Below are 13,779 nucleotides of genomic sequence, written 5' to 3'. Positions count from 1 at the left end.
AGAAGACAAATGTTATTTATTATACTCTAGTAGAAGACAAGAGAAGGTAAACAGAATACCAAGAAAAACTCATGATAATGTGTCATAAAGGAAACGCCAGGGTATTTAATAGAGAGTGAAAACCAGAGAGCTATTCTGGTACATTCTGAAGAGGCCTATGTTAGCTTTTGCTGCTGTGACAAAATCCCTAAGGAAAACAGCTAATGAGGAAAAGGTTGTCCAGCTCAGGGCTTCAGACCTTACTCTGCATATCCGCTGGGTTCTGTCACTTTACACCTGGGATAAGGCAGGTTATTGTTAAGAAGGGTCTGGTGCAGCAAAGCGGCTCTCCTTATGTGGACCCCGGAGCCAAGGAAAAAGAGGAAAGGATTGGGCCCCAATATCTCTGTCAAGAACCTGTCCTGTGACCTATCTCTCCAAATAGAGTCCTCTCTCCTAAACTTCCCCCTCCTCCCAATAGTGACACCTACGGAAAGTTAAACCTTTGGGGGACGTTCTGACTCCAAACCATTGCAGAGCTTCCTAGATATGGGAATGGCTTGACCTGGCTGTCTCTTCGTTTGTTTGTTTTGTGAGTTCCATCCAAACCCATTTGCCTGTGTGGGCTTTGCTGCAGTTGCAATGTGACTTTTTCTTCTTGCATCTTATGAAGACTAAGCGTCTTAGTTAGGGCTACTATTGATGCAAGAAAACACCATGACCAAAGAGCAAGTTGGAGAGGAAAGGGTTTATTTGGCTTACACTCCCACATCACTGTTCCTCATAGAAGGAAGTCAGGACAGGAACTCAGACAGGGCAGGAGCATGAAGGCAGGAGCTGATGCAGACAGAGGCCACAGAGGGATGCTGCTTACTGACTTGCTTCCCCTGGCTTGTTCAGCGTGCTTTCTTAGAGAACCCAGGACCACTAGCCCGGTATTGGAACCACTCACCATGGGCTGGGCTCGCCCCCATCAATCCCTAATTAAGAAAATTCCTGGCAGCCAGGTCTTATGGAGGCATCTTCTCAATTAAGGTTCTCTCCTTTTGAATACCTCTGACTTGTGTGTCAAGTTGAGACTAGTCAGCACACAAAGCATGAGATTTGGGGAAGGTAATGGCCCATGCCTGACGTAATTATCAGGGTACAGTCTCATAGGTGAGTGTGCTTTTTGCGGGGCCTTTGCCGGTCAACCTCTGGATTCCCTTTGGTCATCTGCGTAGAACGGAGATGTGCACAGTGCCTAAGCGCCTGGCCTGGCGAGCCTTGAGGGCAGGTCCAGTGTGATCCTACCGCATTGAACACTTCCCTCAGCCAGGTCCCACTAAACTCTGGATCACTTCCACCCGCCAGTCTATGAGGCTTGTTTGCCATGGTTCTCCTAGTATTTGTACAGGACATGGACCACAGGCTTTGTGCGGGAAGTACTTGCCAAATGAATCAAATACAATCAAATACAGGTGGTGCTTTTAATACCAGCACTCCACAGGTAGAGGTTGGAGGACCTCTGAGTTCGAGACCGGCCTCCGGTGGTCTACAGATAAGCGTTCCAGGACAGCCAGGGGAGGGCGGTTACACAGAGAAACAATTTCTCAAAAAAAAACAAAACAACAGCAACCAAAAGGAAAGTACAAGCAAAGATTACAGTCTTGAAGTACAGCAAGAGTCTCCTTCCCAGCATACACTGTGGGGCAGTGCTCATGGGCACTGATAATAATAGTTATTCACGGCGTCTCCTGTCCCCACCCTCATCATCCAGGGGTTTATGTTCAGTAACTCCCCCAAGATGGGAGCGAATTCCTCAGGAGACAGGGGATAGGGAAGGGATTGATTTTCTGATTAGCTGAGCAGCCTGGGCTCTGGGAGAGCGCTCTGACAATAGACAAGGAACAGCGCCCTCGTGGGGCTGCTTGAAGAACAGCTCTTTCTTGTCTTTAAACGATGCAAAGCCAAGAGTCGTTTATCCCCCCACACCATACCAGTGCATCTGTCTAATGGTTAGCAAAAAAATTCTCAGATTCTAGATTCAGTTTTAGATACAACTTCTACGTCCTCATTTAGATGTTGTGGAAACTAGGAGACCTATATCTACATTCAGCCAGTTTTTTGTTTTGATTTTTTCCGAAATAGGGATTCTCTGTATTGTTTTGGAGGCTGTCCAAGAACTCACTCTGTAGGCTAGGCTGGCCTTGAGCTCATAGAGATCCTCCTGCCTCTGCCTCCCGAGTGCTGGGATTAAAGGCATGTGTCACCACCACCTGGGCTCGTATCTTATTTTTTTATGTAAACTTTATTTTTAGAACATTTTTTCATCTTTCATTATTTTTTGTTTTGTTGTTAAGTGAACCAAAATTTTTGCTTATTCGTTTCTTGCACGTGAGGTACTCTCCGATGCCATCCGTGGCCTGAGATTCTTTGCCGTAGTCCTTAACCACTCCACAACTACAACCAGCCGCTTCTCATGGCTACTTTCTTGTTGTCAGTACAAGGCGCCTCCACCAACTTGACACACATCGGCTCATCACAACTGGACGCAAGCACACGAAGAGGGCCTTGGTGCTTGTCTAGGGCCTCGGCAGCTTCCTGTACGCTATGTTCCAGGCCATCATGGATGAGGGCAATCTCCAGTACCTCCTGTAGAGCAGCATTGACGTCTGTTACTCCTCACGCAGCAATATCTCCCTTGGCCGTGGTGGTGGATTACAGAGGAGACCGAATCATGAATGCATTTCATTCTATTTTATTTTAAAGATTGATTTTTTTAATTATGTGTCTGTGTGTCTGTGCACGTGAATACTGGTGACCACAGAGGCCAAAAGATGGCATTGGATCCCCTGGAACTGGAGTTATAGCAGTTTGTGAGCCACTTGGTGTGGGTTTGGGGACCAAACTCGGGTCCTCTGGAAAAACAGCGAGTGCGTACCTGGAGCCACCAACTCCCTGAACTACAGAAAATTAATTTGTTTTTGTTTAAGAATGCCATACATATATGTGATGTGTAGAACAGCTTCATATTTATAGAAAACTTGGAGAGATGATTTAGAGTCCCTGTTTGCCTGGTACTCCGTTTCCCCTCTTTTAACATCTTACGTTAGCACGTATGTTTGCTGTAGTTATAAACGGACATTGCTACACTGCTGTTTACTAGAGCTCTGCTTTCTTAGCCTTTCTTTACTCTTTACCAAATCTTTTCCTGATCAGGGTCCCATCCAAGATTCCCTGTTGCCCCTAGATATCATGTCTCCTGAGGGTTCTCTTGGCTGTCAGCATTTCATGACTTCCTTTTTTAAAAATTGTTATTTGGAGGGGGGCAGTAATTTTGTTATTTTTTCTGAGAACTTCACACATGAGCACTGTATCCTCATCACTCTTGCCTCTTCCTCTTCCCTTTAAATGCCACACTGGCCTCCTAATTCATCATCACTTCTTTATGTCACACACACACACACACACACACACACGTACGCACGCACGCACGCACGCACGCACCCGGTACATAACCTACTCAGTCCATTTAGCTTTGCTTGTATGTTCACATGGCAGCAGTGTTTTGGAGTACCACTGCCAGGCATTCTGATGTCTCCACTGGGATTTGCTGCTGTTTTTTCAGGTTAGACTATGGTTCTCGATGTTGGTGAGGAAGGGCACAGATGATATGGGCTGTTTTCATCATACCAGGTCAAGGCTGCTGTCCCGTCAGAATGACGTACACTATTCTTGACCTTGACACCTGGCTGGGCTAGAGTATGTAAGGTTTCCCAACCTTCAAGCTGCTCTGGTTTCTCCTTGCTTTACTGTACTCTTTGGACAGAACTCTATGCAAAGCTATCCCTAAGAGTGGTGTCATGTTCCATTTCCTTGAAGGGGAACTATCTTTATTAATTACCTAGTATTTGTTCTCTGTATGAAGTCTGGAAGATGGTCCAGTCACTAAAGCATTTGCACGGAAGCATGAGAACCTGAGTTGGATTTCTAGAAACCTCATGCGGATCTGGGTTCAAGTATGAGCCTACAATCCCAGCATTAGGGTGGTGGCACGGAGTGGGTCTTAGGACTCACTGTCCAGGCTAATTGGCAAGTTCCAGCTCAGTGGGCGACCCTGTCCTAAAAATGTAAGTTAGAGAGTGTCTGAGGAATGGCATACAGGGTTGAACTCTGGTCTCCACAGACAATGCATACACACATGCACACATGTACATACATGTACACACATACATATACACAGACACACACACACACAAAGAACGTATAGATTTTGGAGATGAATAAGGGCTGCATTTCTAATAATCCTATCATCATTTATGTATCTCTCAAACACTTCAGTGGGATCCTTGAGGTTTGTATGGCATAACCATTAATGCCTTAGTCACTGTTCTATTGCTGTGAAGAGACACTGTGATCAAGGCAGTTCTTATAAAAGAAAATATTCAACTAGAGGCCTGCTTACAGATTCAGAAGCGTACAGTCCATCACCATCATGGCAGGGGGCATGGTGGCAGGTCTGGCAAGCATGGAGGTGGAGAACTACATCCTGATCTGCAGGCACAGAGGGTGAGCCTGGGGCTAACATGAACTGTTGAAACCTCAAAGCCCACCCCCAGTGACACACCCCAACGAGATCACACCTCCTTATCCTTTCAAATAGTGCCACTCCCTGATGACTAAATATTCAAATATATGAACCTATATGGGTGCCATTCTTAGTCAAACCTCCACAGTAACAAATCACCTACTGTATCCTAAAAATGTATCCTTAGCAAAGCATACTGGATACTTGCAAATGACATGAGACATGGTATGGTGCATGGGAACCCAGATCTGCAGGGCTCTGAGAGGACAGAGACAAGGGAAAGAGTGATTGCTGTGCTGTCGGACAAGTTTAGGACAGGCGGAGGTACCAGAGAGCTTTATCATGGCAGGTTTTCGGAGGAGATAACTTTTGAGTGGCAGGTAGTGAGCTACACAGTTTTGAGAGGCAATTGTCAGGAATGTTCCGGGGAGAAGGAAGGTCCGGGTGAATGTGGGAAGGACTGGGGTGGCAAACTGCTTGGGGAAATCAAACTTCTTTGAGCACCAGGACAGAGGCAAGCATGAGGCTGCAAAGAGTGGACCACAAGAGATGGCTGTGCTGCATGAAGGGACTTGAACTTGATTCTAAGAGTAGAAGAGAATGATTGAGGAGCCTTCAACAGAAGGGGGGATGTGATCCCTTTGACATTTTAGAAGGATCATTCTGCCATCTATAGAGAGATTGATGTCGGTGCTTTGTAAAAGTAACTGTGTTTCTAACAAAAAGTTGACTGTTTTCATTTTATTTCCTGCTGAACAGCATTTGGTGGTTCTCCAAAATCAAATCCATCTTTATAGGATTTGTCACCACTGCTGTGGTCTAACAAATGTGCTTCAGGACCGTGGACCCAGTCCCCAAACATAGCAGATGTTTGGAGTAATGAAACATGGTTTCCATGGAAACCTAAGGAAGTAACTATTACTTGGATACACGTGTTCTGGTGTGCTTGGACTTTTTTTCTCTTTGGTGGTTTCTGTTTCTGTTTCTTTGATTTGTGGAGTAATGTTTTGGGTGGTTATAAAGGTCCTCTATTATTTGGATGTCTCTCTGTGCCCAGCACTGTGTGATGTGCCTTATAGAACAATCTCCTAGAACCTTTACCAAAACATCACGGAGAAGACAGTAAGGTTCCCTCCTGACAAATGAGCAGACAGAGGCTCAGTAAGGCCTGGAAACTTGCTCACATTACTCAGTTGGCTACAGATCCACATTCGAACTCAGGCCTCAGTTTCAAGGGCGCCTGTTGTTCGTCTGAAGTACAAAGGGTTGTTTGGGGACTGTCTTCTCAGTTGCAGGGCTTTGCTCACCCCTGGGACCATGATGGTCATGATGGAAGTGGGATGAGAAGCATCTTTAAGGTCCTGCTTTGCACAGGATGTCGAGGTGGGAAGATGATGAGGACAGTGATGAAGACACTGGGGAAGGTCCATTGATTTAAGAGTGAATGAAAACCCTATGGAAATGTATTCCCTTGCTCTTCTGAGCTTTCTTGAAAACCACTAGCTTATCAGCAAGGGACGATTTTTGGAGAGCCTAATGCTTTGGGGTTTACAGTGCAGAACTTAGGACTAAGCTAGGTTCTCCGTGATACTCCAGCAACTCAGCCCAAAATGCAGTCCTCTTTAAATCTAATTCTGAGTCTTAAATGAGCTAAGTCAGGTTGGGAAAGCAAACAACCTCTGTAGCAGAACTGCTCTGCCTTGCCTTGCAGATTTGTCTTGCCATCATTAGTTTGTGAAGCCTGAGTTTGCTCATCCTAGTAGGAAACTGGCATTCACTTTGGGGACCATGTGAAGAATCGTGGTAGGGCAGAAAGGGCATATGTAATGCTTTCCAAAGGTGGCAAGCCATAACAGGATTCAAGCGAATGAGACCATTCACAGGAGATTGCCACTCATATCACACTAGTCTACACATAAAGTCTGCACTGTGTAGTTTGTATATAACCCATAGCCCTACAAACAGCCTCCACCTAGAGATGTAGCCAGAGGAGGACAAATCTAGGGAATAAGCCCATCTAATGCCATCAGTGAGCTTGGGGAATCTGGGGTGTCTGGGGGAACTTGAACTTAATCTATGTGATTTTGATAACTTAGAACACAGTTTTGGATGACATGTGGCCAGAGATCTGTGCTCCTCGGGTCTTACCCAGCTCAGCTAAGCATCACAAAGGCCCAGTGAGGCCACTGCCCTAAGTGTCCCTTTCCCAGCATTCGCCTTCAGTGTGACCTTAAAGGTCATGTCAGGTCTTCCCAAAAGGCTGGTGTAGCTAATACGTTAAAGCATATATCTTTATGCTTGGTATATAAATACATATATATAGCTATGTGTGAAGAGTTTTGTGGTTTGTATGTAAAATGTCTCCCACATGCTCACACATTGGAAACCTTGACCTCAGCTGTTTGGGAGGACATAAAATCAATAAAGGGTTGAACCTACCTAGAAGAGGGTAGTCACTGAAGAACAGGCCAAGAGGGTTGGAGTCTAGCCCTAGTTCTTTTGTTGGGGCCGTGGGGTCGAGACAGGGTTCTCTGCATAGCTTTGGAGCCTGTCCTGGAACTTTCTCTATAGACCAGAAATCTGCCTTGCCACTGCCTAACGAGTATTGGGATTAAAGGTGTGCACCACCATCACCCAGCTAGCCCTAGTTCTTGATAGAGTTTTTATTATTATTACTTCCTGGTCCATGGAGATGTGAGCAAATCATTTCATACATCCACTGCCTGTGTTCAAGCTACACACATGATTAAGTACATCACATGCTATGGGATAAAATTTGAGAGCCAAAGGTAATTTTAAAAGAAAAGAAGATAGAGAAGAGACAACATTGACAAACAGCAGTCATTTGTTTTAGGGTGCGTTAGGACAAGAGGTCATATCCTGATTGTCAAGGAATGGGATTATTTCTCCCAAAGGGCCCATCTCCTATGACCCTGTTCAGTTAACAGCAGCCCCGTGGTGGACAGAGATGAGGGACAAACTTTCATCATTTCTTTGCACAGGAGGGAAATGGCTCCTTAGCTTATAAACATATTGAGATCGATTAGATGAGCCTTACTTAGAAATTACCCTCATCTGCAGGAAGAACCCCCACTATTTGTACTAACCAAAAGCCAAATTACAACAATTTCCAAAACCTATGTGCTTCTTCCCCAATCTCCTCTTACTCCCCTTTACTCACTCTGTGTCACTGGCCTCCTCATTCGTCCTTGAAGAAGCTACACACATGCCTAGCACAGGGCCTTTGTATGTATACCCCACATCCCGACCCAGAAATCCACATGTCCTTCCTGCAACAATTATAGTGTTCAGAAACAAATTGGCAGGTAATTCTGTTTAATCAGGGCTGGTGAGATGGCTCAGTTGGAAAGGCACTTGCAGCCAAACCTGATGACCTGAGTTCAATCCTCAGGAGCCACAAGGTAGAAGGAAAGAACTGACTATAGCCTCCACACACATGCTATGACATGCACATTTTAGTTAGATAAAAATAAGAAATAAATTAGAAATATCCCCTCAGCTCCACCAGCTCTGGCTCTCAGCACACTGGAATTTGCATCTTTAGACTTCGTTTCTTCCATTGTATGACTTTTTTATCATTGTGACTGAAGCCTGAGAAAAACATCTTCAGGAAGAGATTATTTCTCTTAGTGGTTTCATTGTGTGAGCAGAGGTCAGGTAGATAGGCAGTTGACCTCTTAGAGGAAGCAGAGAGTGACAGACAGAAAGGGACCATGGAGAACCCCAAGAACCCACCCACCGGTGACCTATTTCTCCCCTCTAGGCTCCCACGTCTAAAGTTCCCAGCATCTCCCCAAATAGCAATACCAACTGGGCACCAGGCCTTCAATACCCAAGGCTTTGGGGAAAACACTTCAGATTCAAACCATAATGACCAGTCTAGTTCCTCCTCCTTCCTCCTTTTGCTCTGGAGGGCAGTCCCAGAATGGATACATAAACACCAGTGTTCCCAGTATTCTTCTGTAATCAGTGAAAGCAGTGTGTCTCTCTAAAATGCTAAACCACTCGAGTAGCCCTTTTGATTATGTAAAAAACTATGAGAAGAGATGCATATAAAATATCAATGCGTATTCAGTACTGGGATATTCAGAAACACGGTATTAAATGAAGTCCCACTACTAATAGTCCCAGATATATAAATTTTAGGTTTGGAAAACCTTGGCACATGTTTACAGTTGTTATAGAAATAGCAATAATCAATCCAACTTTGCTCAATTAGTCCAAGAGAATACTGTGTTCTCTGTTCTTCATAACAAACAAGAGAAACAAGTAATCAGGGAGTTCATTAGAAAAGCATTTGTGAGACACTAATACATTTAATAACATTCATGATTAAGAAAAACAGCCTCACTCTAAAAAAAATGTAAGAAATACTGCAGCTGTGGGAAGGGAACACTTATTTTAAAACACATATAAATTATAGTCCAATATGCATATGTAGAGAGTTGCGTTGAATCATGCTAAGAATCAATCACAAAAAACTCTTTAATTTCAGTGTTAATGGTTGAAATCCTTTGTGACAGACGAGTGGGAACTTAGAAAAATAGAAAAATCATTATCATGTGAAACTTTTTCCAAAGAAAATGGCTGTCTCTTTCATCCTAATGACATTTAAATGACTGAGATGAATAGGTATTTCCTGACAGTTATGTAACAGAAATAAGCCAGTCCTTACCTGTCTCTTATAATATCTTTTTTCATGGGTATTGGAATGCATTTAATCAATGCAATCACATCTAATAATCAAATGCCATATATACCATATATGTTAAGTATAAACAATATCTAATATGCATACAATACACTATAATCTTACTTGGAGGTCTTACCTACCAAACACAATCTTTATAATACAGAAAGGTATTAGGAAGGAATAAAAGCATCAAGTAAACCACAAATCCATATAGTAGAATCCATGTACTAGGCTCGTTTGGCCATGGTTTAGACGTAATACCAACTCACAATTCTAAATTGCTATTTGTTTTGCCCATCCTTCATGGTACCCATTCTGGCTCACCATCAAGTATTTCTGATCCTCTCCATTCAGGGACCCATGTTAGGGTTACTCTTCCTCTGTGGTTGGAGTGAAAGGGACCTATAGCTTGCTCTATGCAGTGGTTTTAATAAGAATGACCCCCCCCATAGGCTCACATAGTTGAAGGCTTAGTCACCAGGGAGTGTCACTATTTGAAAGGATTACAAGATGTGGCTTCATTGGAGGAAGGGTGTCAATGGGGGTGGGCTTTGAAGTTTGAAAAGCCGATGCCACGCCCAGTGTCTCCTGCTGCCCATGTGTGTAGGTCAGGATGTGGCTCACAGTTATTGCTCCATGCTCCCCAACATGATGATAATAGACTAAACCTCTGAAACTGTAAACCAGCCTCCATTTAAATGATTTCTTTCAGTAAGAGTTGCTGTGGTCATGGTGTCTCTTCACTGCCATAGAATGGTGACTAAGACACTCTGACTGATGGAATATAATTGGAAAGGAAAGGTATCTATCTCCTCCCTTTTATTCACAAGGAAACCAGGCCTTAGATTAAGAAATTATGCCAAGATTATAAGGCTAGTGGAGTGAGACAATGAGCTCAAAGGCCAAGCTGTTCTGCTTCCAATGTCCACATCCTATGTGGTGACAATTAAGAAAACAAAGTTTGCTTACTGGAAGGAAATGGCCTGACATGAGAATTCTCAGTGGTAACTCATTAAAAGATTATTCTACATAAACAAAATCAGGTGCTACTACCGACCCCACAGATAAGGAGACAATGAACTCGTTCTACAAGTAACTCAAAGATGAAGTCTGATTTCTCTGCTCAGAGATAAGGAGGGTCACTCACATGACTGCATGGTTTGAAATAGCATGTTAATCAGATTGCTTTTGTAAGTCAGGGGGCTTTAGAGAGGTATTCATCAAAACAGATTTCACAGTGGTTTCTTATCTTTGTTTTCAATAGAAATAGGGAATGAAAAGAAACCCAGGCACAAAAAGCATAGTTATTAAAATAAGTAAAGGAACACTTCCATCCCTCATGAATGAAGCTATTCAGATCATACTGGGGTTTGGGAGAAGATTCGGTCAAATTTTGACTTGTTCCTCTCTGCTCACATCCAATCTGTAGCCTCTAGTAGAGCAAATTCAGGCCATCTTAACATTGAAATTCATGGGTAGACTTTAGCCAGTGGTTTTCAACCCCCAACTAGCAACATCAGCTTTATCTGGTGATGCTGCAATGATAAACGGCACACTTACTGAAGGTAAAGATAAGTATTTATTGTAGAAATTACTCACCAGAGACCAAACAAGTAAACCAGATGAGCCGTGTAGTTTTCCACCACTGAACTGAAAGTCGGAAAGCCAGAAAAGAGAGCTGCTGTTCAGTCTTTTATACCTTCCTCTGTAATGCCCCTAGCCATGCCCAAAAGTGGGCCTGGCTAGTGACGTAGTTCACCGCCTACGTCCGTATACATCTTTAGTCATGCCTAAAGTGGGTGTGTTTAGCAAAGTGCTAAACCGCCCTTTTATTACCTCATCTATATGCGCCTCTAATAAGTCACATGGCTAATGGAGGAGTTCTGTTTTCCTCCTACAATTCCCCTTTTAGTCTAAAAAGGATATTTAAACTTAAAACAACTATGAACAACAACGAACAAAATGTATCAGACATCTATCCCATCTAAATCTAAATTTATCTGAAAGAAACACCCAAGTCTGAACACCTCTTTCCAATCCCAACTCTAAAATAATTGAAAACTAGCACCAACAGGTGTAAACTATCCTATAATATCAATAGTAGGGAGAGAGGGCGTGGAATTCTCAAAACTGCTTCCTGTTGAGATGGAACAATGACAATCTCATGGGGACCTGTGAAAAGAAAAATGTTAGTATAACAAAATCTTCAGTAGATCAGACATACTCTGTTTGGCAGGAGATGCTTGATTGAAGTTCCTGACTGGAGTTCTAGTGTTGATTGAAGCTCTCATCTGAAGCTCTGGCCAGATTGTAGAAGGTGTGCTGTTTCAGTTCCTTGGTCTGGAGTTGTGTCGAGTGATGTAGTTTCAAGCCAGTTTCAGGATAGTGCTTTTCAGGTGGAGTCGATGATGTGGGGCAGTGCAGATGCCTCCAGTCGAATCAAGTAGAGTCAAGGAAGTAGATCCTCATTCTCTTTATGAAGCAGTTGAAGATTGCTGTCAGGAAATCCCTTGTTCTCTGGAAAACTCAAACATTAATGTTAATAAAGAAATATTTTAATTTTATATGTATGCATACTGGAAGAGGTGACAATAGGGAAGATGGTAAACATGAAGGAAATTAGACTTTTCAGAAAAAGAAATCCACAGATAACAAGTCCCTAATTTTATTTTCTTCTGTCTTATATCAATGGCTCTTTGATATAATATAGAAATTCTGAATTTTATTTAAATAATATGCTTGAATTTAGAGTAGGAGAGCCAAATCCAACTCCAAAGCCAGCTTCAGTTAAATGAATGGGGACTGAAGTGTATGGAGAAACAAAGATAAAAGGGTACTATAAAAAAATAGAGAGATTTAGACTTTGATACCACACAGTGAGTTACTGTTTGTTTGATGGTCATCAGGGTAGCTATTCATTCTTCGTAAGGAATCTATATTTCCAGTATTCTTTGCTGAGTTTACCTGTGAAGACAAAAAACAAAACACTTCTCTTTCCTTTTAGGAGGTCACTTTACCCATGGTAGAATATGATTTTGTAGATGAGCTATTATCTTTCTCCTCCTGAGACGTCTTCTGTTCTGATAGAATCTTAATTAATTTTGATGGAACCCAAAGCTTTTCTTCTCCTGTGGAAACAAAAGCAAAACCCCTTCCCCAACGTAACACATATCCTGGTTTCCAGACTGATGTCATGACATCCTTACCGGTTGGTTCAGTTCAGAAGTCTTCTCTGTAGTCCAGTGTCTCTCTGCTGCAGTTTGTCCTTTTTCATCAGCATTAAGAAAATTCAGTGTTAGTAAAGCATTATGTAACCTGTGTTTGGGGGTCTTTGTTCCCCCTGCCTGTTTATGAAGCATATCTTTTAAGGTTCGGTTAGATCTTTCAATCACTGCGGGATTGTAAGGTATACCAGTTATATGTTTTATATTATAATATTTGAAAAATTGTTCCAATTTACTGGAGACATATGCTGGAGCATTGTCAGTTTTTATTGTTTTAGGTATACCCATAACAGCCATCACCTCTAAGAGGTGTGTAATAACAGAATCAGCTTTTTCAGAGTTGAGGGCAGTAGCCCATTGGAAGCCTGAGAACGTGTCTATGGTATGGTGTACATATTTCAAACTGCCAAATTCTGGGAAGTGAAATACATCCATTTGCAAAAGTTCATTTCTGTGAATACCTTTAGGATTAAAACCTACTGGTAACAGGGTTTGATTGTAGAATGAGCAAGTGGGGCAATTTCTTACTATTTCTTTGGCTTGTTGCTGCCAGGTGATAGAAAAATCCTTCTTTAAACCTTTGCTGTTAACATGGTGTTTCTTATGAAATTCTGAAGCTTCCAACACATTACCTATCAACAAACGATCGATTTCATCATTGCCTTGCACCAGAGGACATGGAAGACCTGTATGGGATCTGATGTGTGTTATGTATATAGGATGAGTCCTGTTTCTGATGGTTTCCTGTAATTGTAAAAACAATAAGGTTAATTCTGTAGTATCAGGAACAAATTCTGCAGTCTCAATGTGCAAGACAACTCTCCCTGCATACTGAGAATCCATGACTATATTGAGAGGCTCTGTAAAGTCTTAAGTACCATGAGAATGGCATAGAACTCTGCCTTTTGTACGGAGTTGTAAGGGCTTTGAACTACTTTACTTATATTTCCTGATTTATACTCTGCCTTACCTGATTTGTTTGCATCCGTGTAGAAGGTAGGAACTCCAGAAATAGGTGTTTGCCTCATGATACGTGGAAGAATCCAAATTGTTTTCTTTATGAATTTGATTCTCTCTGTTTTGGGATAGTTGTTACTAATAGTTCCCAAAAAGTCCCTGCAAGCTATTTGCCAATACTCATTATCCTTCCATAAGGAGGAAATTTCCTCATTTGTTAAAGGTACATTAATTTCAGCTGGGTCTTTCCCAGTCAGTTGATGAAGTCATAACTTACCTTTTAATATCAAATTGGAGATCTTCTCTATATATGTTTTCAATTTTTTATTCTGTTT

The 13,779-nt window shown here is 42.4% G+C and overlaps 1 protein-coding gene and 1 pseudogene across 1 annotated transcript in view; one reads left to right on the top strand and one right to left on the bottom strand.

Annotated features, from left to right (window-relative positions):
- Positions 1-13,779, top strand: part of Pde11a (phosphodiesterase 11A) — a 365,214-nt gene that overhangs the window by 208,107 nt on the left and 143,328 nt on the right. The window lies entirely within an intron of this gene.
- Positions 13-5,877, bottom strand: LOC110343119 (annotated as a pseudogene).

The sequence above is a fragment of the Mesocricetus auratus genome, unplaced genomic scaffold, assembly GCF_017639785.1.
Source record: "Mesocricetus auratus isolate SY011 unplaced genomic scaffold, BCM_Maur_2.0 Super-Scaffold_100004, whole genome shotgun sequence".
NCBI classification, from domain to species: domain Eukaryota; kingdom Metazoa; phylum Chordata; class Mammalia; order Rodentia; family Cricetidae; genus Mesocricetus; species Mesocricetus auratus.
This window is presented reverse-complemented; position numbering and strand designations above follow the sequence as displayed.